This window comes from Conger conger, chromosome 6, assembly GCF_963514075.1.
Source record: "Conger conger chromosome 6, fConCon1.1, whole genome shotgun sequence".
In the NCBI taxonomy this organism is placed as follows: domain Eukaryota; kingdom Metazoa; phylum Chordata; class Actinopteri; order Anguilliformes; family Congridae; genus Conger; species Conger conger.
In genome coordinates, this window is record NC_083765.1 from 64,709,224 (window position 1) to 64,731,168 (window position 21,945).

Consider the following 21,945-nt stretch of genomic DNA (forward strand, 5'->3'; position numbering starts at 1 on the left):
TGTGCCATTGGAGTACTTGAGTGTGCCATCTGAAATGTGAAAATAGACTGTTCTTTTTTATGCTGCTTCTTTCCTTAATGGTCAAGTCGTTTTGTTTCTGTGCATTCTCCCTAATTGTTAGCTATGGATTCCGTTTCTGGGAATGTTTCATGTCATTCTCTCGTCCTTTGTCAACAGATTGTGGTCTGGTTTTCAGACTCATCCCTTTATTAGGAGGCATAAACCATGGCCACTCTGTGTGCCAGTGGTGTAGGGGTATCATGCAAGATTCCCATTCTTGCGACCTGGGTTCGATTCCCAGCTGGCGCAAGGGTCTTGTTCCATTTGGGGCTGCTGCCGCTTCTTCTCTTTGCCAGACTTACCTTACTGTTGGCTGTGTTGAAATATCCGGACATTTGGAATGTTTCAAAGCCCTTTCTGTACTCCTCTGCTCTATCGCAATCTCCAATCAACTGCTTTGCCTGGACATAATCCAGGTTGTGCCATTGGATTACTTGAGTGTGCCATCTGCAACTTGAAAATAGACTGTTCTTTTTTATGTTGCTTATTTCCATAATGGTCAAGTCGTTTTGCTTCTGTGCATTCTCCCCAATTGTTAGCTATGGATTCCCTTTCTGGGAATGTTTCATGTCATTCTCTCTAGTCCTTTGTCAACAGATTGTGGTCTGGTTTTCAGGCTCATCCCTTTATTAGGAGGCATAAAAATTGCCCTTGGTGTGTGCTAATGGTGTTGGGGTATCATGTTAGATTCCTCTTCTTGCGACCCGCGTTCGATTCCTGGCTGGCGCAAGGGTCTGGTTCCCTTTTGGGCTGCTGCCGCTTCTTCTCTTTGCCAGACGTACCTTAATGTTGGCTGTGTTGAAATATCCGGACATTTGGAACGTTTCAAAGCCCTTTCTGTACTCCTCTGCTCTATCGCAATCTCCAATCAACTGCTTTGCCTGGACATAATCCAGGTTGTGCCATTGGATTACTTGAGTGTGCCATCTGCAACTTGAAAATAGACTGTTCTTTTTTATGTTGCTTATTTCCATAATGGTCAAGTCGTTTTGCTTCTGTGCATTCTCCCCAATTGTTAGCTATGGATTCCCTTTCTGGGAATGTTTTATGTCATTCTCTCTAGTCCTTTGTCAACAGATTGTGGTCTGGTTTTCAGGCTCATCCCATTATTAGGAGGCATAAAAATTGCCCTTGGTGTGTGCTAGTGGTGTTGGGGTATCATGTTAGATTCCCTTTCTTGCGACCTGCGTTCGATTCCAGGCTGCGTTCGATTCCAGGCTGGCGATTCCCTTTTGGGCTGCTGCCGCTTCTTCTCTTTGCCAGACGTACCTTAATGTTGGCTGTGTTGAAATATCCGGACATTTGGAACGTTTCAAAGCCCTTTCTGTACTCCTCTGCTCTATCGCAATCTCCAATCAACTGCTTTGCCTGTACATAATCCAGGTTGTGCCATTGGATTACTTAAGTGTGCCATCTGCAACTTGAAAATAGACTGTTCTTTTTTATGTTGCTTATTTCCATAATGGTCAAGTCGTTTTGCTTCTGTGCATTCTCCCCAATTGTTAGCTATGGATTCCCTTTCTGGGAATGTTTTATGTCATTCTCTCTAGTCCTTTGTCAACAGATTGTGGTCTGGTTTTCAGGCTCATCCCATTATTAGGAGGCATAAAAATTGCCCTTGGTGTGTGCTAGTGGTGTTGGGGTATCATGTTAGATTCCCCTTCTTGCGACCTGCGTTCGATTCCAGGCTGGCGCAAGGGTCCTGTTGCCTTTTGGGCTGCTGCCGCTTCTTCTCTTTGCCAGACGTACCTTAATGTTGGCTGTGTTGAAATATCCGGACATTTGGAACGTTTCAAAGCCCTTTCTGTACTCCTCTGCTGTATCGCAATCTCCAATGAACTGCATTGCCTCTAGATAATCCAGGTTGTGCCATTGGAGTACTTGAGTGTGCCATCTGAAATGTGAAAATAGACTGTTCTTTTTTATGCTGCTACTTTCCTTAATGGTCAAGTCGTTTGGTTTTGTGCATTCTCCCCAATTGTTAGCTATGGATTCCCTTTCTGGGAATGTTTCATGTCATTCTCTCGTCCTTTGTCAACAGATTGTGGTCTGGTTTTCAGACTCATCCCATTATTAGGAGGCATAAAAATTGCCCTTGGTGTGTGCTAGTGGTGTTGGGGTATCATGTTAGATTCCCCTTCTTGCGACCTGCGTTCGATTCCAGGCTGGCGCAAGGGTCCTGTTCCCTTTTGGGCTGCTGCCGCTTCTTCTCTTTGCCAGACGTACCTTAATGTTGGCTGTGTTGAAATATCCGGACATTTGGAACGTTTCAAAGCCCTTTCTGTACTCCTCTGCTCTATCGCAATCTCCAATGAACTGCTTTGCCTGTACATAATCCAGGTTGTGCCATTGGATTACTTAAGTGTGCCATCTGCAACTTGAAAATAGACTGTTCTTTTTTATGTTGCTTATTTCCATAATGGTCAAGTCGTTTTGCTTCTGTGCATTCTCCCCAATTGTTAGCCATGGATTCCCTTTCTGGGAATGTTTTATGTCATTCTCTCTAGTCCTTTGTCAACAGATTGTGGTCTGGTTTTCAGGCTCATCCCTTTATTAGGAGGCATAAAAATTGCCCTTGGTGTGTGCTAATGGTGTTGGGGTATCATGTTAGATTCCCCTTCTTGCGACCCGCGTTCGATTCCTGGCTGCGTTCGATTCCAGGCTGGCGATTCCCTTTTGGGCTGCTGCCGCTTCTTCTCTTTGCCAGACGTACCTTAATGTTGGCTGTGTTGAAATATCCGGACATTTGGAACGTTTCAAAGCCCTTTCTGTACTCCTCTGCTCTATCGCAATCTCCAATCAACTGCTTTGCCTGGACATAATCCAGGTTGTGCCATTGGATTACTTGAGTGTGCCATCTGCAACTTGAAAATAGACTGTTCTTTTTTATGTTGCTTATTTCCTTAATGGTCAAGTCGTTTTGTTTTTGTGCATTCTCCCCAATTGTTAGCTATGGATTCCCTTTCTGGGAATGTTTCATGTCATTCTCTCGTCCTTTGTCAACAGATTGTGGTCTGGTTTTCAGACTCATCCCTTTATTAGGAGGCATAAACCATGGCCACTCTGTGTGCCAGTGGTGTACGGGTATCATGCAAGATTCCCATTCTTGCGACCTGGGTTCGATTCCCAGCTGGCGCAAGGGTCCTGTTGCCTTTTGGGCTGCTGCCGCTTCTTCTCTTTGCCAGACGTACCTTAATGTTGGCTGTGTTGAAATATCCGGACATTTGGAACGTTTCAAAGCCCTTTCTGTACTCCTCTGCTGTATCGCAATCTCCAATGAACTGCATTGCCTCTAGATAATCCAGGTTGTGCCATTGGAGTACTTGAGTGTGCCATCTGAAATGTGAAAATAGACTGTTCTTTTTTATGCTGCTTCTTTCCTTAATGGTCAAGTCGTTTTGTTTCTGTGCATTCTCCCTAATTGTTAGCTATGGATTCCGTTTCTGGGAATGTTTCATGTCATTCTCTCGTCCTTTGTCAACAGATTGTGGTCTGGTTTTCAGACTCATCCCTTTATTAGGAGGCATAAACCATGGCCACTCTGTGTGCCAGTGGTGTAGGGGTATCATGCAAGATTCCCATTCTTGCGACCTGGGTTCGATTCCCAGCTGGCGCAAGGGTCTTGTTCCATTTGGGGCTGCTGCCGCTTCTTCTCTTTGCCAGACTTACCTTACTGTTGGCTGTGTTGAAATATCCGGACATTTGGAACGTTTCAAAGCCCTTTCTGTACTCCTCTGCTCTATCGCAATCTCCAATCAACTGCTTTGCCTGGACATAATCCAGGTTGTGCCATTGGATTACTTGAGTGTGCCATCTGCAACTTGAAAATAGACTGTTCTTTTTTATGTTGCTTATTTCCATAATGGTCAAGTCGTTTTGCTTCTGTGCATTCTCCCCAATTGTTAGCTATGGATTCCCTTTCTGGGAATGTTTCATGTCATTCTCTCTAGTCCTTTGTCAACAGATTGTGGTCTGGTTTTCAGGCTCATCCCTTTATTAGGAGGCATAAAAATTGCCCTTGGTGTGTGCTAATGGTGTTGGGGTATCATGTTAGATTCCTCTTCTTGCGACCCGCGTTCGATTCCTGGCTGGCGCAAGGGTCTGGTTCCCTTTTGGGCTGCTGCCGCTTCTTCTCTTTGCCAGACGTACCTTAATGTTGGCTGTGTTGAAATATCCGGACATTTGGAACGTTTCAAAGCCCTTTCTGTACTCCTCTGCTCTATCGCAATCTCCAATCAACTGCTTTGCCTGGACATAATCCAGGTTGTGCCATTGGATTACTTGAGTGTGCCATCTGCAACTTGAAAATAGACTGTTCTTTTTTATGTTGCTTATTTCCATAATGGTCAAGTCGTTTTGCTTCTGTGCATTCTCCCCAATTGTTAGCTATGGATTCCCTTTCTGGGAATGTTTTATGTCATTCTCTCTAGTCCTTTGTCAACAGATTGTGGTCTGGTTTTCAGGCTCATCCCATTATTAGGAGGCATAAAAATTGCCCTTGGTGTGTGCTAGTGGTGTTGGGGTATCATGTTAGATTCCCCTTCTTGCGACCTGCGTTCGATTCCAGGCTGCGTTCGATTCCAGGCTGGCGATTCCCTTTTGGGCTGCTGCCGCTTCTTCTCTTTGCCAGACGTACCTTAATGTTGGCTGTGTTGAAATATCCGGACATTTGGAACGTTTCAAAGCCCTTTCTGTACTCCTCTGCTCTATCGCAATCTCCAATCAACTGCTTTGCCTGTACATAATCCAGGTTGTGCCATTGGATTACTTAAGTGTGCCATCTGCAACTTGAAAATAGACTGTTCTTTTTTATGTTGCTTATTTCCATAATGGTCAAGTCGTTTTGCTTCTGTGCATTCTCCCCAATTGTTAGCTATGGATTCCCTTTCTGGGAATGTTTTATGTCATTCTCTCTAGTCCTTTGTCAACAGATTGTGGTCTGGTTTTCAGGCTCATCCCATTATTAGGAGGCATAAAAATTGCCCTTGGTGTGTGCTAGTGGTGTTGGGGTATCATGTTAGATTCCCCTTCTTGCGACCTGCGTTCGATTCCAGGCTGGCGCAAGGGTCCTGTTCCCTTTTGGGCTGCTGCCGCTTCTTCTCTTTGCCAGACGTACCTTAATGTTGGCTGTGTTGAAATATCCGGACATTTGGAACGTTTCAAAGCCCTTTCTGTACTCCTCTGCTCTATCGCAATCTCCAATGAACTGCTTTGCCTGGACATAATCCAGGTTATGCCATTGGACTACTTGAGTGTGCCATCTGCAACTTGAAAATAGACTGTTCTTTTTCATGCTGCTTATTTCCATAATGGTCAAGTCGTTTTGCTTCTGTGCATTCTCCCCAATTGTTAGCTATGGATTCCCTTTCTGGGAATGTTTTATGTCATTCTCTCTAGTCCTTTGTCAACAGATTGTGGTCTGGTTTTCAGGCTCATCCCATTATTAGGAGGCATAAAAATTGCCCTTGGTGTGTGCTAGTGGTGTTGGGGTATCATGTTAGATTCCCCTTCTTGCGACCTGCGTTCGATTCCAGGCTGGCGCAAGGGTCCTGTTCCCTTTTGGGCTGCTGCCGCTTCTTCTCTTTGCCAGACGTACCTTAATGTTGGCTGTGTTGAAATATCCGGACATTTGGAACGTTTCAAAGCCCTTTCTGTACTCCTCTGCTCTATCGCAATCTCCAATCAACTGCTTTGCCTGGACATAATCCAGGTTGTGCCATTGGATTACTTGAGTGTGCCATCTGCAACTTGAAAATAGACTGTTCTTTTTTATGTTGCTTATTTCCATAATGGTCAAGTCGTTTTGCTTCTGTGCATTCTCCCCAATTGGTAGCTATGGATTCCCTTTCTGGGAATGTTTTATGTCATTCTCTCTAGTCCTTTGTCAACAGATTGTGGTCTGGTTTTCAGGCTCATCCCATTATTAGGAGGCATAAAAATTGCCCTTGGTGTGTGCTAGTGGTGTTGGGGTATCATGTTAGATTCCCCTTCTTGCGACCTGCGTTCGATTCCAGGCTGGCGCAAGGGTCCTGTTCCCTTTTGGGCTGCTGCCGCTTCTTCTCTTTGCCAGACGTACCTTAATGTTGGCTGTGTTGAAATATCCGGACATTTGGAACGTTTCAAAGCCCTTTCTGTACTCCTCTGCTCTATCGCAATCTCCAATCAACTGCTTTGCCTGTACATAATCCAGGTTGTGCCATTGGATTACTTAAGTGTGCCATCTGCAACTTGAAAATAGACTGTTCTTTTTTATGTTGCTTATTTCCATAATGGTCAAGTCGTTTTGCTTCTGTGCATTCTCCCCAATTGTTAGCTATGGATTCCCTTTCTGGGAATGTTTTATGTCATTCTCTCTAGTCCTTTGTCAACAGATTGTGGTCTGGTTTTCAGGCTCATCCCATTATTAGGAGGCATAAAAATTGCCCTTGGTGTGTGCTAGTGGTGTTGGGGTATCATGTTAGATTCCCCTTCTTGCGACCTGCGTTCGATTCCAGGCTGGCGCAAGGGTCCTGTTCCCTTTTGGGCTGCTGCCGCTTCTTCTCTTTGCCAGACGTACCTTAATGTTGGCTGTGTTGAAATATCCGGACATTTGGAACGTTTCAAAGCCCTTTCTGTACTCCTCTGCTCTATCGCAATCTCCAATGAACTGCTTTGCCTGGACATAATCCAGGTTATGCCATTGGACTACTTGAGTGTGCCATCTGCAACTTGAAAATAGACTGTTCTTTTTCATGCTGCTTATTTCCATAATGGTCAAGTCGTTTTGCTTCTGTGCATTCTCCCCAATTGTTAGCTATGGATTCCCTTTCAGGGAATGTTTTATGTCATTCTCTCTAGTCCTTTGTCAACAGATTGTGGTCTGGTTTTCAGGCTCATCCCATTATTAGGAGGCATAAAAATTGCCCTTGGTGTGTGCTAGTGGTGTTGGGGTATCATGTTAGATTCCCCTTCTTGCGACCTGCGTTCGATTCCAGGCTGGCGCAAGGGTCCTGTTCCCTTTTGGGCTGCTGCCGCTTCTTCTCTTTGCCAGACGTACCTTAATGTTGGCTGTGTTGAAATATCCGGACATTTGGAACGTTTCAAAGCCCTTTCTGTACTCCTCTGCTCTATCGCAATCTCCAATCAACTGCTTTGCCTGGACATAATCCAGGTTATGCCATTGGACTACTTGAGTGTGCCATCTGCAACTTGAAAATAGACTGTTCTTTTTCATGCTGCTTATTTCCATAATGGTCAAGTCGTTTTGCTTCTGTGCATTCTCCCCAATTGTTAGCTATGGATTCCCTTTCTGGGAATGTTTTATGTCATTCTCTCTAGTCCTTTGTCAACAGATTGTGGTCTGGTTTTCAGGCTCATCCCATTATTAGGAGGCATAAAAATTGCCCTTGGTGTGTGCTAGTGGTGTTGGGGTATCATGTTAGATTCCCCTTCTTGCGACCTGCGTTCGATTCCAGGCTGGTGCAAGGGTCCTGTTCCCTTTTGGGCTGCTGCCGCTTCTTCTCTTTGCCAGACGTACCTTAATGTTGGCTGTGTTGAAATATCCGGACATTTGGAACGTTTCAAAGCCCTTTCTGTACTCCTCTGCTCTATCGCAATCTCCAATCAACTGCTTTGCCTGGACATAATCCAGGTTGTGCCATTGGATTACTTGAGTGTGCCATCTGCAACTTGAAAATAGACTGTTCTTTTTTATGTTGCTTATTTCCATAATGGTCAAGTCATTTTGCTTCTGTGCATTCTCCCCAATTGTTAGCTATGGATTCCCTTTCTGGGAATGTTTCATGTCATTCTCTCGTCCTTTGTCAACAGATTGTGGTCTGGTTTTCAGACTCATCCCTTTATTAGGAGGCATAAACCATGGCCACTCTGTGTGCCAGTGGTGTAGGTGTATCATGCAAGATTCCCATTCTTGCGACCTGGGTTCGATTCCCAGCTGGCGCAAGGGTCTTGTTCCATTTGGGGCTGCTGCCGCTTCTTCTCTTTGCCAGACTTACCTTACTGTTGGCTGTGTTGAAATATCCGGACATTTGGAACGTTTCAAAGCCCTTTCTGTACTCCTCTGCTCTATCGCAATCTCCAATCAACTGCTTTGCCTGGACATAATCCAGGTTGTGCCATTGGATTACTTGAGTGTGCCATCTGCAACTTGAAAATAGACTGTTCTTTTTTATGTTGCTTATTTCCATAATGGTCAAGTCGTTTTGCTTCTGTGCATTCTCCCCAATTGTTAGCTATGGATTCCCTTTCTGGGAATGTTTTATGTCATTCTCTCTAGTCCTTTGTCAACAGATTGTGGTCTGGTTTTCAGGCTCATCCCATTATTAGGAGGCATAAAAATTGCCCTTGGTGTGTGCTAGTGGTGTTGGGGTATCATGTTAGATTCCCCTTCTTGCGACCTGCGTTCGATTCCAGGCTGGCGCAAGGGTCCTGTTCCCTTTTGGGCTGCTGCCGCTTCTTCTCTTTGCCAGACGTACCTTAATGTTGGCTGTGTTGAAATATCCGGACATTTGGAACGTTTCAAAGCCCTTTCTGTACTCCTCTGCTGTATCGCAATCTCCAATGAACTGGATTGCCTCTAGATAATCCAGGTTGTGCCATTGGATTACTTGAGTGTGCCATCTGAAATGTGAAAATAGACTGTTCTTTTTTATGCTGCTTCTTTCCTTAATGGTCAAGTCGTTTTGTTTCTGTGCATTCTCCCTAATTGTTAGCTATGGATTCCGTTTCTGGGAATGTTTCATGTCATTCTCTCTTGTCCTTTGAAAACAGATTGTGGTCTGGTTTTCAGACTCATCCCTTTATTAGGAGGCATAAACCATGGCCACTCTGTGTGCCAGTGGTGTAGGGGTATCATGCAAGATTCCCATTCTTGCGACCCGGGTTAGATTCCCGGCTGGCGCAAGGGTCCTGTTGCCTTTTGGGCTGCTGCCGCTTCTCCTCTTTGCCAGACGTACCTTAATGTTGGCTGTGTTGAAATATCCGGACATTTGGAACGTTTCAAAGCCCTTTCTGTACTCCTCTGCTGTATCGCAATCTCCAATGAACTGCATTGCCTCTAGATAATCCAGGTTGTGCCATTGGAGTACTTGAGTGTGCCATCTGAAATGTGAAAATAGACTGTTCTTTTTTATGCTGCTTCTTTCCTTAATGGTCAAGTCGTTTGGTTTTGTGCATTCTCCCCAATTGTTAGCTATGGATTCCCTTTCTGGGAATGTTTCATGTCATTCTCTCGTCCTTTGTCAACAGATTGTGGTCTGGTTTTCAGACTCATCCCATTATTAGGAGGCATAAAAATTGCCCTTGGTGTGTGCTAGTGGTGTTGGGGTATCATGTTAGATTCCCCTTCTTGCGACCTGCGTTCGATTCCAGGCTGGCGCAAGGGTCCTGTTCCCTTTTGGGCTGCTGCCGCTTCTTCTCTTTGCCAGACGTACCTTAATGTTGGCTGTGTTGAAATATCCGGACATTTGGAACGTTTCAAAGCCCTTTCTGTACTCCTCTGCTCTATCGCAATCTCCAATCAACTGCTTTGCCTGGACATAATCCAGGTTGTGCCATTGGATTACTTGAGTGTGCCATCTGCAACTTGAAAATAGACTGTTCTTTTTTATGTTGCTTATTTCCATAATGGTCAAGTCGTTTTGCTTCTGTGCATTCTCCCCAATTGTTAGCTATGGATTCCCTTTCTGGGAATGTTTTATGTCATTCTCTCTAGTCCTTTGTCAACAGATTGTGGTCTGGTTTTCAGGCTCATCCCATTATTAGGAGGCATAAAAATTGCCCTTGGTGTGTGCTAGTGGTGTTGGGGTATCATGTTAGATTCCCCTTCTTGCGACCTGCGTTCGATTCCGGGCTGGCGCAAGGGTCCTGTTCCCTTTTGGGCTGCTGCCGCTTCTTCTCTTTGCCAGACGTACCTTAATGTTGGCTGTGTTGAAATATCCGGACATTTGGAACGTTTCAAAGCCCTTTCTGTACTCCTCTGCTCTATCGCAATCTCCAATGAACTGCTTTGCCTGTACATAATCCAGGTTGTGCCATTGGATTACTTAAGTGTGCCATCTGCAACTTGAAAATAGACTGTTCTTTTTTATGTTGCTTATTTCCATAATGGTCAAGTCGTTTTGCTTCTGTGCATTCTCCCCAATTGTTAGCCATGGATTCCCTTTCTGGGAATGTTTTATGTCATTCTCTCTAGTCCTTTGTCAACAGATTGTGGTCTGGTTTTCAGACTCATCCCATTATTAGGAGGCATAAAAATTGCCCTTGGTGTGTGCTAGTGGTGTTGGGGTATCATGTTAGATTCCCCTTCTTGCGACCTGCGTTCGATTCCAGGCTGGCGCAAGGGTCCTGTTCCCTTTTGGGCTGCTGCCGCTTCTTCTCTTTGCCAGACGTACCTTAATGTTGGCTGTGTTGAAATATCCGGACATTTGGAACGTTTCAAAGCCCTTTCTGTACTCCTCTGCTCTATCGCAATCTCCATTGAACTGCTTTGCCTGCACCTAATCCAGGTTATGCCATTGGACTACTTGAGTGTGCCATCTGCAACTTGAAAATAGACTGTTCTTTTTCATGCTGCTTATTTCCATAATGGTCAAGTCGTTTTGCTTCTGTGCATTTTCCCCAATTGTTAGCTATGGATTCCCTTTCTGGGAATGTTTTATGTCATTCTCTCGAGTCCTTTGTCAACAGATTGTGGTCTGGTTTTCAGACTCATCCCATTATTAGGAGGCATAAAAATTGCCCTTGGTGTGTGCTAGTGGTGTTGGGGTATCATGTTAGATTCCCCTTCTTGCGACCTGCGTTCGATTCCAGGCTGGCGCAAGGGTCCTGTTCCCTTTTGGGCTGCTGCCGCTTCTTCTCTTTGCCAGACGTACCTTTATGTTGGCTGTGTTGAAATATCCGGACATTTGGAACGTTTCAAAGCCCTTTCTGTACTCTTCTGCTGTATCGCAATCTCCAATGAACTGGATTGCCTCTAGATAATCCAGGTTGTGCCATTGGATTACTTGAGTGTGCCATCTGAAATGTGAAAATAGACTGTTCTTTTTTATGCTGCTTCTTTCCTTAATGGTCAAGTCGTTTTGTTTCTGTGCATTCTCCCTAATTGTTAGCTATGGATTCCGTTTCTGGGAATGTTTCATGTCATTCTCTCTTGTCCTTTGAAAACAGATTGTGGTCTGGTTTTCAGACTCATCCCTTTATTAGGAGGCATAAACCATGGCCACTCTGTGTGCCAGTGGTGTAGGGGTATCATGCAAGATTCCCATTCTTGCGACCCGGGTTAGATTCCCGGCTGGCGCAAGGGTCCTGTTGCCTTTTGGGCTGCTGCCGCTTCTCCTCTTTGCCAGACGTACCTTAATGTTGGCTGTGTTGAAATATCCGGACATTTGGAACGTTTCAAAGCCCTTTCTGTACTCCTCTGCTCTATCGCAATCTCCAATCAACTGCTTTGCCTGGACATAATCCAGGTTATGCCATTGGACTACTTGAGTGTGCCATCTGCAACTTGAAAATAGACTGTTCTTTTTCATGCTGCTTATTTCCATAATGGTCAAGTCGTTTTGCTTCTGTGCATTCTCCCCAATTGTTAGCTATGGATTCCCTTTCTGGGAATGTTTTATGTCATTCTCTCTAGTCCTTTGTCAACAGATTGTGGTCTGGTTTTCAGGCTCATCCCATTATTAGGAGGCATAAAAATTGCCCTTGGTGTGTGCTAGTGGTGTTGGGGTATCATGTTAGATTCCCCTTCTTGCGACCTGCGTTCGATTCCAGGCTGGTGCAAGGGTCCTGTTCCCTTTTGGGCTGCTGCCGCTTCTTCTCTTTGCCAGACGTACCTTAATGTTGGCTGTGTTGAAATATCCGGACATTTGGAACGTTTCAAAGCCCTTTCTGTACTCCTCTGCTCTATCGCAATCTCCAATCAACTGCTTTGCCTGGACATAATCCAGGTTGTGCCATTGGATTACTTGAGTGTGCCATCTGCAACTTGAAAATAGACTGTTCTTTTTTATGTTGCTTATTTCCATAATGGTCAAGTCATTTTGCTTCTGTGCATTCTCCCCAATTGTTAGCTATGGATTCCCTTTCTGGGAATGTTTCATGTCATTCTCTCGTCCTTTGTCAACAGATTGTGGTCTGGTTTTCAGACTCATCCCTTTATTAGGAGGCATAAACCATGGCCACTCTGTGTGCCAGTGGTGTAGGTGTATCATGCAAGATTCCCATTCTTGCGACCTGGGTTCGATTCCCAGCTGGCGCAAGGGTCTTGTTCCATTTGGGGCTGCTGCCGCTTCTTCTCTTTGCCAGACTTACCTTACTGTTGGCTGTGTTGAAATATCCGGACATTTGGAACGTTTCAAAGCCCTTTCTGTACTCCTCTGCTCTATCGCAATCTCCAATCAACTGCTTTGCCTGGACATAATCCAGGTTGTGCCATTGGATTACTTGAGTGTGCCATCTGCAACTTGAAAATAGACTGTTCTTTTTTATGTTGCTTATTTCCATAATGGTCAAGTCGTTTTGCTTCTGTGCATTCTCCCCAATTGTTAGCTATGGATTCCCTTTCTGGGAATGTTTTATGTCATTCTCTCTAGTCCTTTGTCAACAGATTGTGGTCTGGTTTTCAGGCTCATCCCATTATTAGGAGGCATAAAAATTGCCCTTGGTGTGTGCTAGTGGTGTTGGGGTATCATGTTAGATTCCCCTTCTTGCGACCTGCGTTCGATTCCAGGCTGGCGCAAGGGTCCTGTTCCCTTTTGGGCTGCTGCCGCTTCTTCTCTTTGCCAGACGTACCTTAATGTTGGCTGTGTTGAAATATCCGGACATTTGGAACGTTTCAAAGCCCTTTCTGTACTCCTCTGCTGTATCGCAATCTCCAATGAACTGGATTGCCTCTAGATAATCCAGGTTGTGCCATTGGATTACTTGAGTGTGCCATCTGAAATGTGAAAATAGACTGTTCTTTTTTATGCTGCTTCTTTCCTTAATGGTCAAGTCGTTTTGTTTCTGTGCATTCTCCCTAATTGTTAGCTATGGATTCCGTTTCTGGGAATGTTTCATGTCATTCTCTCTTGTCCTTTGAAAACAGATTGTGGTCTGGTTTTCAGACTCATCCCTTTATTAGGAGGCATAAACCATGGCCACTCTGTGTGCCAGTGGTGTAGGGGTATCATGCAAGATTCCCATTCTTGCGACCCGGGTTAGATTCCCGGCTGGCGCAAGGGTCCTGTTGCCTTTTGGGCTGCTGCCGCTTCTCCTCTTTGCCAGACGTACCTTAATGTTGGCTGTGTTGAAATATCCGGACATTTGGAACGTTTCAAAGCCCTTTCTGTACTCCTCTGCTGTATCGCAATCTCCAATGAACTGCATTGCCTCTAGATAATCCAGGTTGTGCCATTGGAGTACTTGAGTGTGCCATCTGAAATGTGAAAATAGACTGTTCTTTTTTATGCTGCTTCTTTCCTTAATGGTCAAGTCGTTTGGTTTTGTGCATTCTCCCCAATTGTTAGCTATGGATTCCCTTTCTGGGAATGTTTCATGTCATTCTCTCGTCCTTTGTCAACAGATTGTGGTCTGGTTTTCAGACTCATCCCATTATTAGGAGGCATAAAAATTGCCCTTGGTGTGTGCTAGTGGTGTTGGGGTATCATGTTAGATTCCCCTTCTTGCGACCTGCGTTCGATTCCAGGCTGGCGCAAGGGTCCTGTTCCCTTTTGGGCTGCTGCCGCTTCTTCTCTTTGCCAGACGTACCTTAATGTTGGCTGTGTTGAAATATCCGGACATTTGGAACGTTTCAAAGCCCTTTCTGTACTCCTCTGCTCTATCGCAATCTCCAATCAACTGCTTTGCCTGGACATAATCCAGGTTGTGCCATTGGATTACTTGAGTGTGCCATCTGCAACTTGAAAATAGACTGTTCTTTTTTATGTTGCTTATTTCCATAATGGTCAAGTCGTTTTGCTTCTGTGCATTCTCCCCAATTGTTAGCTATGGATTCCCTTTCTGGGAATGTTTTATGTCATTCTCTCTAGTCCTTTGTCAACAGATTGTGGTCTGGTTTTCAGGCTCATCCCATTATTAGGAGGCATAAAAATTGCCCTTGGTGTGTGCTAGTGGTGTTGGGGTATCATGTTAGATTCCCCTTCTTGCGACCTGCGTTCGATTCCGGGCTGGCGCAAGGGTCCTGTTCCCTTTTGGGCTGCTGCCGCTTCTTCTCTTTGCCAGACGTACCTTAATGTTGGCTGTGTTGAAATATCCGGACATTTGGAACGTTTCAAAGCCCTTTCTGTACTCCTCTGCTCTATCGCAATCTCCAATGAACTGCTTTGCCTGTACATAATCCAGGTTGTGCCATTGGATTACTTAAGTGTGCCATCTGCAACTTGAAAATAGACTGTTCTTTTTTATGTTGCTTATTTCCATAATGGTCAAGTCGTTTTGCTTCTGTGCATTCTCCCCAATTGTTAGCCATGGATTCCCTTTCTGGGAATGTTTTATGTCATTCTCTCTAGTCCTTTGTCAACAGATTGTGGTCTGGTTTTCAGGCTCATCCCTTTATTAGGAGACATAAAAATTGCCCTTGGTGTGTGCTAATGGTGTTGGGGTATCATGTTAGATTCCTCTTCTTGCGACCCGCGTTCGATTCCTGGCTGGCGCAAGGGTCTGGTTCCCTTTTGGGCTGCTGCCGCTTCTTCTCTTTGCCAGACGTACCTTAATGTTGGCTGTGTTGAAATATCCGGACATTTGGAACGTTTCAAAGCCCTTTCTGTACTCCTCTGCTCTATCGCAATCTCCATTGAACTGCTTTGCCTGCACCTAATCCAGGTTATGCCATTGGACTACTTGAGTGTGCCATCTGCAACTTGAAAATAGACTGTTCTTTTTCATGCTGCTTATTTCCATAATGGTCAAGTCGTTTTGCTTCTGTGCATTTTCCCCAATTGTTAGCTATGGATTCCCTTTCTGGGAATGTTTTATGTCATTCTCTCGAGTCCTTTGTCAACAGATTGTGGTCTGGTTTTCAGACTCATCCCATTATTAGGAGGCATAAAAATTGCCCTTGGTGTGTGCTAGTGGTGTTGGGGTATCATGTTAGATTCCCCTTCTTGCGACCTGCGTTCGATTCCAGGCTGGCGCAAGGGTCCTGTTCCCTTTTGGGCTGCTGCCGCTTCTTCTCTTTGCCAGACGTACCTTTATGTTGGCTGTGTTGAAATATCCGGACATTTGGAACGTTTCAAAGCCCTTTCTGTACTCTTCTGCTGTATCGCAATCTCCAATGAACTGGATTGCCTCTAGATAATCCAGGTTGTGCCATTGGATTACTTGAGTGTGCCATCTGAAATGTGAAAATAGACTGTTCTTTTTTATGCTGCTTCTTTCCTTAATGGTCAAGTCGTTTTGTTTCTGTGCATTCTCCCTAATTGTTAGCTATGGATTCCGTTTCTGGGAATGTTTCATGTCATTCTCTCTTGTCCTTTGAAAACAGATTGTGGTCTGGTTTTCAGACTCATCCCTTTATTAGGAGGCATAAACCATGGCCACTCTGTGTGCCAGTGGTGTAGGGGTATCATGCAAGATTCCCATTCTTGCGACCCGGGTTAGATTCCCGGCTGGCGCAAGGGTCCTGTTGCCTTTTGGGCTGCTGCCGCTTCTCCTCTTTGCCAGACGTACCTTAATGTTGGCTGTGTTGAAATATCCGGACATTTGGAACGTTTCAAAGCCCTTTCTGTACTCCTCTGCTCTATCGCAATCTCCAATGAACTGCTTTGCCTGTACATAATCCAGGTTGTGCCATTGGATTACTTAAGTGTGCCATCTGCAACTTGAAAATAGACTGTTCTTTTTTATGTTGCTTATTTCCATAATGGTCAAGTCGTTTTGCTTCTGTGCATTCTCCCCAATTGTTAGCCATGGATTCCCTTTCTGGGAATGTTTTATGTCATTCTCTCTAGTCCTTTGTCAACAGATTGTGGTCTGGTTTTCAGGCTCATCCCTTTATTAGGAGACATAAAAATTGCCCTTGGTGTGTGCTAATGGTGTTGGGGTATCATGTTAGATTCCTCTTCTTGCGACCCGCGTTCGATTCCTGGCTGGCGCAAGGGTCTGGTTCCCTTTTGGGCTGCTGCCGCTTCTTCTCTTTGCCAGACGTACCTTAATGTTGGCTGTGTTGAAATATCCGGACATTTGGAACGTTTCAAAGCCCTTTCTGTACTCCTCTGCTCTATCGCAATCTCCATTGAACTGCTTTGCCTGCACCTAATCCAGGTTATGCCATTGGACTACTTGAGTGTGCCATCTGCAACTTGAAAATAGACTGTTCTTTTTCATGCTGCTTATTTCCATAATGGTCAAGTCGTTTTGCTTCTGTGCATTTTCCCCAATTGTTAGCTATGGATTCCCTTTCTGGGAATGTTTTATGTCATTCTCTCGAGTCCTTTGTCAACAGATTGTGGTCTGGTTTTCAGACTCATCCCATTATTAGGAGGCATAAAAATTGCCCTTGGTGTGTGCTAGTGGTGTTGGGGTATCATGTTAGATTCCCCTTCTTGCGACCTGCGTTCGATTCCAGGCTGGCGCAAGGGTCCTGTTCCCTTTTGGGCTGCTGCCGCTTCTTCTCTTTGCCAGACGTACCTTTATGTTGGCTGTGTTGAAATATCCGGACATTTGGAACGTTTCAAAGCCCTTTCTGTACTCTTCTGCTGTATCGCAATCTCCAATAAACTGGATTGCCTCTAGATAATCCAGGTTGTGCCATTGGATTACTTGAGTGTGCCATCTGAAATGTGAAAATAGACTGTTCTTTTTTATGCTGCTTCTTTCCTTAATGGTCAAGTCGTTTTGTTTCTGTGCATTCTCCCTAATTGTTAGCTATGGATTCCGTTTCTGGGAATGTTTCATGTCATTCTCTCTTGTCCTTTGAAAACAGATTGTGGTCTGGTTTTCAGACTCATCCCTTTATTAGGAGGCATAAACCATGGCCACTCTGTGTGCCAGTGGTGTAGGGGTATCATGCAAGATTCCCATTCTTGCGACCCGGGTTCGATTCCCGGCTGGCGCAAGGGTCCTGTTGCCTTTTGGGCTGCTGCCGCTTCTCCTCTTTGCCAGACGTACCTTAATGTTGGCTGTGTTGAAATATCCGGACATTTGGAACGTTTCAAAGCCCTTTCTGTACTCCTCTGCTGTATCGCAATCTCCAATGAACTGCATTGCCTCTAGATAATCCAGGTTGTGCCATTGGAGTACTTGAGTGTGCCATCTGAAATGTGAAAATAGACTGTTCTTTTTTATGCTGCTTCTTTCCTTAATGGTCAAGTCGTTTGGTTTTGTGCATTCTCCCCAATTGTTAGCTATGGATTCCCTTTCTGGGAATGTTTCATGTCATTCTCTCGTCCTTTGTCAACAGATTGTGGTCTGGTTTTCAGACTCATCCCATTATTAGGAGGCATAAAAATTGCCCTTGGTGTGTGCTAGTGGTGTTGGGGTATCATGTTAGATTCCCCTTCTTGCGACCTGCGTTCGATTCCAGGCTGGCGCAAGGGTCCTGTTCCCTTTTGGGCTGCTGCCGCTTCTTCTCTTTGCCAGACGTACCTTAATGTTGGCTGTGTTGAAATATCCGGACATTTGGAACGTTTCAAAGCCCTTTCTGTACTCCTCTGCTCTATCGCAATCTCCAATCAACTGCTTTGCCTGGACATAATCCAGGTTGTGCCATTGGATTACTTGAGTGTGCCATCTGCAACTTGAAAATAGACTGTTCTTTTTTATGTTGCTTATTTCCATAATGGTCAAGTCGTTTTGCTTCTGTGCATTCTCCCCAATTGTTAGCCATGGATTCCCTTTCTGGGAATGTTTTATGTCATTCTCTCTAGTCCTTTGTCAACAGATTGTGGTCTGGTTTTCAGGCTCATCCCTTTATTAGGAGACATAAAAATTGCCCTTGGTGTGTGCTAATGGTGTTGGGGTATCATGTTAGATTCCTCTTCTTGCGACCCGCGTTCGATTCCTGGCTGGCGCAAGGGTCTGGTTCCCTTTTGGGCTGCTGCCGCTTCTTCTCTTTGCCAGACGTACCTTAATGTTGGCTGTGTTGAAATATCCGGACATTTGGAACGTTTCAAAGCCCTTTCTGTACTCCTCTGCTCTATCGCAATCTCCATTGAACTGCTTTGCCTGCACCTAATCCAGGTTATGCCATTGGACTACTTGAGTGTGCCATCTGCAACTTGAAAATAGACTGTTCTTTTTCATGCTGCTTATTTCCATAATGGTCAAGTCGTTTTGCTTCTGTGCATTTTCCCCAATTGTTAGCTATGGATTCCCTTTCTGGGAATGTTTTATGTCATTCTCTCGAGTCCTTTGTCAACAGATTGTGGTCTGGTTTTCAGACTCATCCCATTATTAGGAGGCATAAAAATTGCCCTTGGTGTGTGCTAGTGGTGTTGGGGTATCATGTTAGATTCCCCTTCTTGCGACCTGCGTTCGATTCCAGGCTGGCGCAAGGGTCCTGTTCCCTTTTGGGCTGCTGCCGCTTCTTCTCTTTGCCAGACGTACCTTTATGTTGGCTGTGTTGAAATATCCGGACATTTGGAACGTTTCAAAGCCCTTTCTGTACTCTTCTGCTGTATCGCAATCTCCAATGAACTGGATTGCCTCTAGATAATCCAGGTTGTGCCATTGGATTACTTGAGTGTGCCATCTGAAATGTGAAAATAGACTGTTCTTTTTTATGCTGCTTCTTTCCTTAATGGTCAAGTCGTTTTGTTTCTGTGCATTCTCCCTAATTGTTAGCTATGGATTCCGTTTCTGGGAATGTTTCATGTCATTCTCTCTTGTCCTTTGAAAACAGATTGTGGTCTGGTTTTCAGACTCATCCCTTTATTAGGAGGCATAAACCATGGCCACTCTGTGTGCCAGTGGTGTAGGGGTATCATGCAAGATTCCCATTCTTGCGACCCGGGTTCGATTCCCGGCTGGCGCAAGGGTCCTGTTGCCTTTTGGGCTGCTGCCGCTTCTCCTCTTTGCCAGACGTACCTTAATGTTGGCTGTGTTGAAATATCCGGACATTTGGAACGTTTCAAAGCCCTTTCTGTACTCCTCTGCTGTATCGCAATCTCCAATGAACTGCATTGCCTCTAGATAATCCAGGTTGTGCCATTGGAGTACTTGAGTGTGCCATCTGAAATGTGAAAATAGACTGTTCTTTTTTATGCTGCTTCTTTCCTTAATGGTCAAGTCGTTTGGTTTTGTGCATTCTCCCCAATTGTTAGCTATGGATTCCCTTTCTGGGAATGTTTCATGTCATTCTCTCGTCCTTTGTCAACAGATTGTGGTCTGGTTTTCAGACTCATCCCATTATTAGGAGGCATAAAAATTGCCCTTGGTGTGTGCTAGTGGTGTTGGGGTATCATGTTAGATTCCCCTTCTTGCGACCTGCGTTCGATTCCAGGCTGGCGCAAGGGTCCTGTTCCCTTTTGGGCTGCTGCCGCTTCTTCTCTTTGCCAGACGTACCTTAATGTTGGCTGTGTTGAAATATCCGGACATTTGGAATGTTTCAAAGCCCTTTCTGTACTCCTCTGCTCTATCGCAATCTCCAATCAACTGCTTTGCCTGGACATAATCCAGGTTGTGCCATTGGATTACTTGAGTGTGCCATCTGCAACTTGAAAATAGACTGTTCTTTTTTATGTTGCTTATTTCCATAATGGTCAAGTCGTTTTGCTTCTGTGCATTCTCCCCAATTGTTAGCTATGGATTCCCTTTCTGGGAATGTTTTATGTCATTCTCTCTAGTCCTTTGTCAACAGATTGTGGTCTGGTTTTCAGGCTCATCCCATTATTAGGAGGCATAAAAATTGCCCCTGGTGTGTGCTAGTGGTGTTGGGGTATCATGTTAGATTCCCCTTCTTGCGACCTGCGTTCGATTCCGGGCTGGCGCAAGGGTCCTGTTCCCTTTTGGGCTGCTGCCGCTTCTTCTCTTTGCCAGACGTACCTTAATGTTGGCTGTGTTGAAATATCCGGACATTTGGAACGTTTCAAAGCCCTTTCTGTACTCCTCTGCTCTATCGCAATCTCCAATGAACTGCTTTGCCTGTACATAATCCAGGTTGTGCCATTGGATTACTTAAGTGTGCCATCTGCAACTTGAAAATAGACTGTTCTTTTTTATGTTGCTTATTTCCATAATGGTCAAGTCGTTTTGCTTCTGTGCATTCTCCCCAATTGTTAGCCATGGATTCCCTTTCTGGGAATGTTTTATGTCATTCTCTCTAGTCCTTTGTCAACAGATTGTGGTCTGGTTTTCAGGCTCATCCCTTTATTAGGAGACATAAAAATTGCCCTTGGTGTGTGCTAATGGTGTTGGGGTATCATGTTAGATTCCTCTTCTTGCGACCCGCGTTCGATTCCTGGCTGGCGCAAGGGTCTGGTTCCCTTTTGGGCTGCTGCCGCTTCTTCTCTTTGCCAGACGTACCTTAATGTTGGCTGTGTTGAAATATCCGGACATTTGGAACGTTTCAAAGCCCTTTCTGTACTCCTCTGCTCTATCGCAATCTCCATTGAACTGCTTTGCCTGCACATAATCCAGGTTATGCCATTGGACTACTTGAGTGTGCCATCTGCAACTTGAAAATAGACTGTTCTTTTTCATGCTGCTTATTTCCATAATGGTCAAGTCGTTTTGCTTCTGTGCATTTTCCCCAATTGTTAGCTCTGGATTCCCTTTCTGGGAATGTTTCATGTCATTCTCTCTTGTCCTTTGAAAACAGATTGTGGTCTGGTTTTCAGACTCATCCCTTTATTAGGAGGCATAAACCATGGCCACTCTGTGTGCCAGTGGTGTAGGGGTATCATGCAAGATTCCCATTCTTGCGACCCGGGTTCGATTCCCGGCTGGCGCAAGGGTCCTGTTGCCTTTTGGGCTGCTGCCGCTTCTCCTCTTTGCCAGACGTACCTTAATGTTGGCTGTGTTGAAATATCCGGACATTTGGAACGTTTCAAAGCCCTTTCTGTACTCCTCTGCTGTATCGCAATCTCCAATGAACTGCATTGCCTCTAGATAATCCAGGTTGTGCCATTGGAGTACTTGAGTGTGCCATCTGAAATGTGAAAATAGACTGTTCTTTTTTATGCTGCTTCTTTCCTTAATGGTCAAGTCGTTTGGTTTTGTGCATTCTCCCCAATTGTTAGCTATGGATTCCCTTTCTGGGAATGTTTCATGTCATTCTCTCGTCCTTTGTCAACAGATTGTGGTCTGGTTTTCAGACTCATCCCATTATTAGGAGGCATAAAAATTGCCCTTGGTGTGTGCTAGTGGTGTTGGGGTATCATGTTAGATTCCCCTTCTTGCGACCTGCGTTCGATTCCAGGCTGGCGCAAGGGTCCTGTTCCCTTTTGGGCTGCTGCCGCTTCTTCTCTTTGCCAGACGTACCTTAATGTTGGCTGTGTTGAAATATCCGGACATTTGGAACGTTTCAAAGCCCTTTCTGTACTCCTCTGCTCTATCGCAATCTCCAATCAACTGCTTTGCCTGGACATAATCCAGGTTGTGCCATTGGATTACTTGAGTGTGCCATCTGCAACTTGAAAATAGACTGTTCTTTTTTATGTTGCTTATTTCCATAATGGTCAAGTCGTTTTGCTTCTGTGCATTCTCCCCAATTGTTAGCCATGGATTCCCTTTCAGGGAATGTTTTATGTCATTCTCTCTAGTCCTTTGTCAACAGATTGTGGTCTGGTTTTCAGGCTCATCCCTTTATTAGGAGACATAAAAATTGCCCTTGGTGTGTGCTAGTGGTGTTGGGGTATCATGTTAGATTCCCCTTCTTGCGACCTGCGTTCGATTCCGGGCTGGCGCAAGGGTCCTGTTCCCTTTTGGGCTGCTGCCGCTTCTTCTCTT

The 21,945-nt window shown here is 44.9% G+C and overlaps 12 non-coding genes across 12 annotated transcripts; all 12 read left to right on the forward strand.

The window, feature by feature from the left end:
* The first annotated feature begins 238 nt into the window (after positions 1 to 238).
* trnag-ccc (transfer RNA glycine (anticodon CCC)) lies at positions 239 to 309 on the forward strand. The gene has a single exon. It is a non-coding gene; the product is annotated as a tRNA-Gly (tRNA).
* Positions 310 to 3,127: 2,818 nt separating this feature from the next.
* trnag-ccc (transfer RNA glycine (anticodon CCC)) lies at positions 3,128 to 3,198 on the forward strand. The gene has a single exon. It is a non-coding gene; the product is annotated as a tRNA-Gly (tRNA).
* Positions 3,199 to 3,605: 407 nt separating this feature from the next.
* Positions 3,606 to 3,676, forward strand: trnag-ccc (transfer RNA glycine (anticodon CCC)). The gene has a single exon. It is a non-coding gene; the product is annotated as a tRNA-Gly (tRNA).
* Positions 3,677 to 7,930: 4,254 nt separating this feature from the next.
* On the forward strand, positions 7,931 to 8,001 carry trnag-ccc (transfer RNA glycine (anticodon CCC)). The gene has a single exon. It is a non-coding gene; the product is annotated as a tRNA-Gly (tRNA).
* Positions 8,002 to 8,890: 889 nt separating this feature from the next.
* On the forward strand, positions 8,891 to 8,961 carry trnag-ccc (transfer RNA glycine (anticodon CCC)). The gene has a single exon. It is a non-coding gene; the product is annotated as a tRNA-Gly (tRNA).
* Positions 8,962 to 11,287: 2,326 nt separating this feature from the next.
* On the forward strand, positions 11,288 to 11,358 carry trnag-ccc (transfer RNA glycine (anticodon CCC)). Its single transcript has one exon. It is a non-coding gene; the product is annotated as a tRNA-Gly (tRNA).
* An 887-nt stretch (positions 11,359 to 12,245) lies between these two features.
* trnag-ccc (transfer RNA glycine (anticodon CCC)) lies at positions 12,246 to 12,316 on the forward strand. Its single transcript has one exon. It is a non-coding gene; the product is annotated as a tRNA-Gly (tRNA).
* An 889-nt stretch (positions 12,317 to 13,205) lies between these two features.
* On the forward strand, positions 13,206 to 13,276 carry trnag-ccc (transfer RNA glycine (anticodon CCC)). Its single transcript has one exon. It is a non-coding gene; the product is annotated as a tRNA-Gly (tRNA).
* A 2,326-nt stretch (positions 13,277 to 15,602) lies between these two features.
* Positions 15,603 to 15,673, forward strand: trnag-ccc (transfer RNA glycine (anticodon CCC)). The gene has a single exon. It is a non-coding gene; the product is annotated as a tRNA-Gly (tRNA).
* Positions 15,674 to 17,042: 1,369 nt separating this feature from the next.
* On the forward strand, positions 17,043 to 17,113 carry trnag-ccc (transfer RNA glycine (anticodon CCC)). Its single transcript has one exon. It is a non-coding gene; the product is annotated as a tRNA-Gly (tRNA).
* A 1,846-nt stretch (positions 17,114 to 18,959) lies between these two features.
* trnag-ccc (transfer RNA glycine (anticodon CCC)) lies at positions 18,960 to 19,030 on the forward strand. Its single transcript has one exon. It is a non-coding gene; the product is annotated as a tRNA-Gly (tRNA).
* A 1,846-nt stretch (positions 19,031 to 20,876) lies between these two features.
* trnag-ccc (transfer RNA glycine (anticodon CCC)) lies at positions 20,877 to 20,947 on the forward strand. The gene has a single exon. It is a non-coding gene; the product is annotated as a tRNA-Gly (tRNA).
* Positions 20,948 to 21,945: the final 998 nt, after the last annotated feature.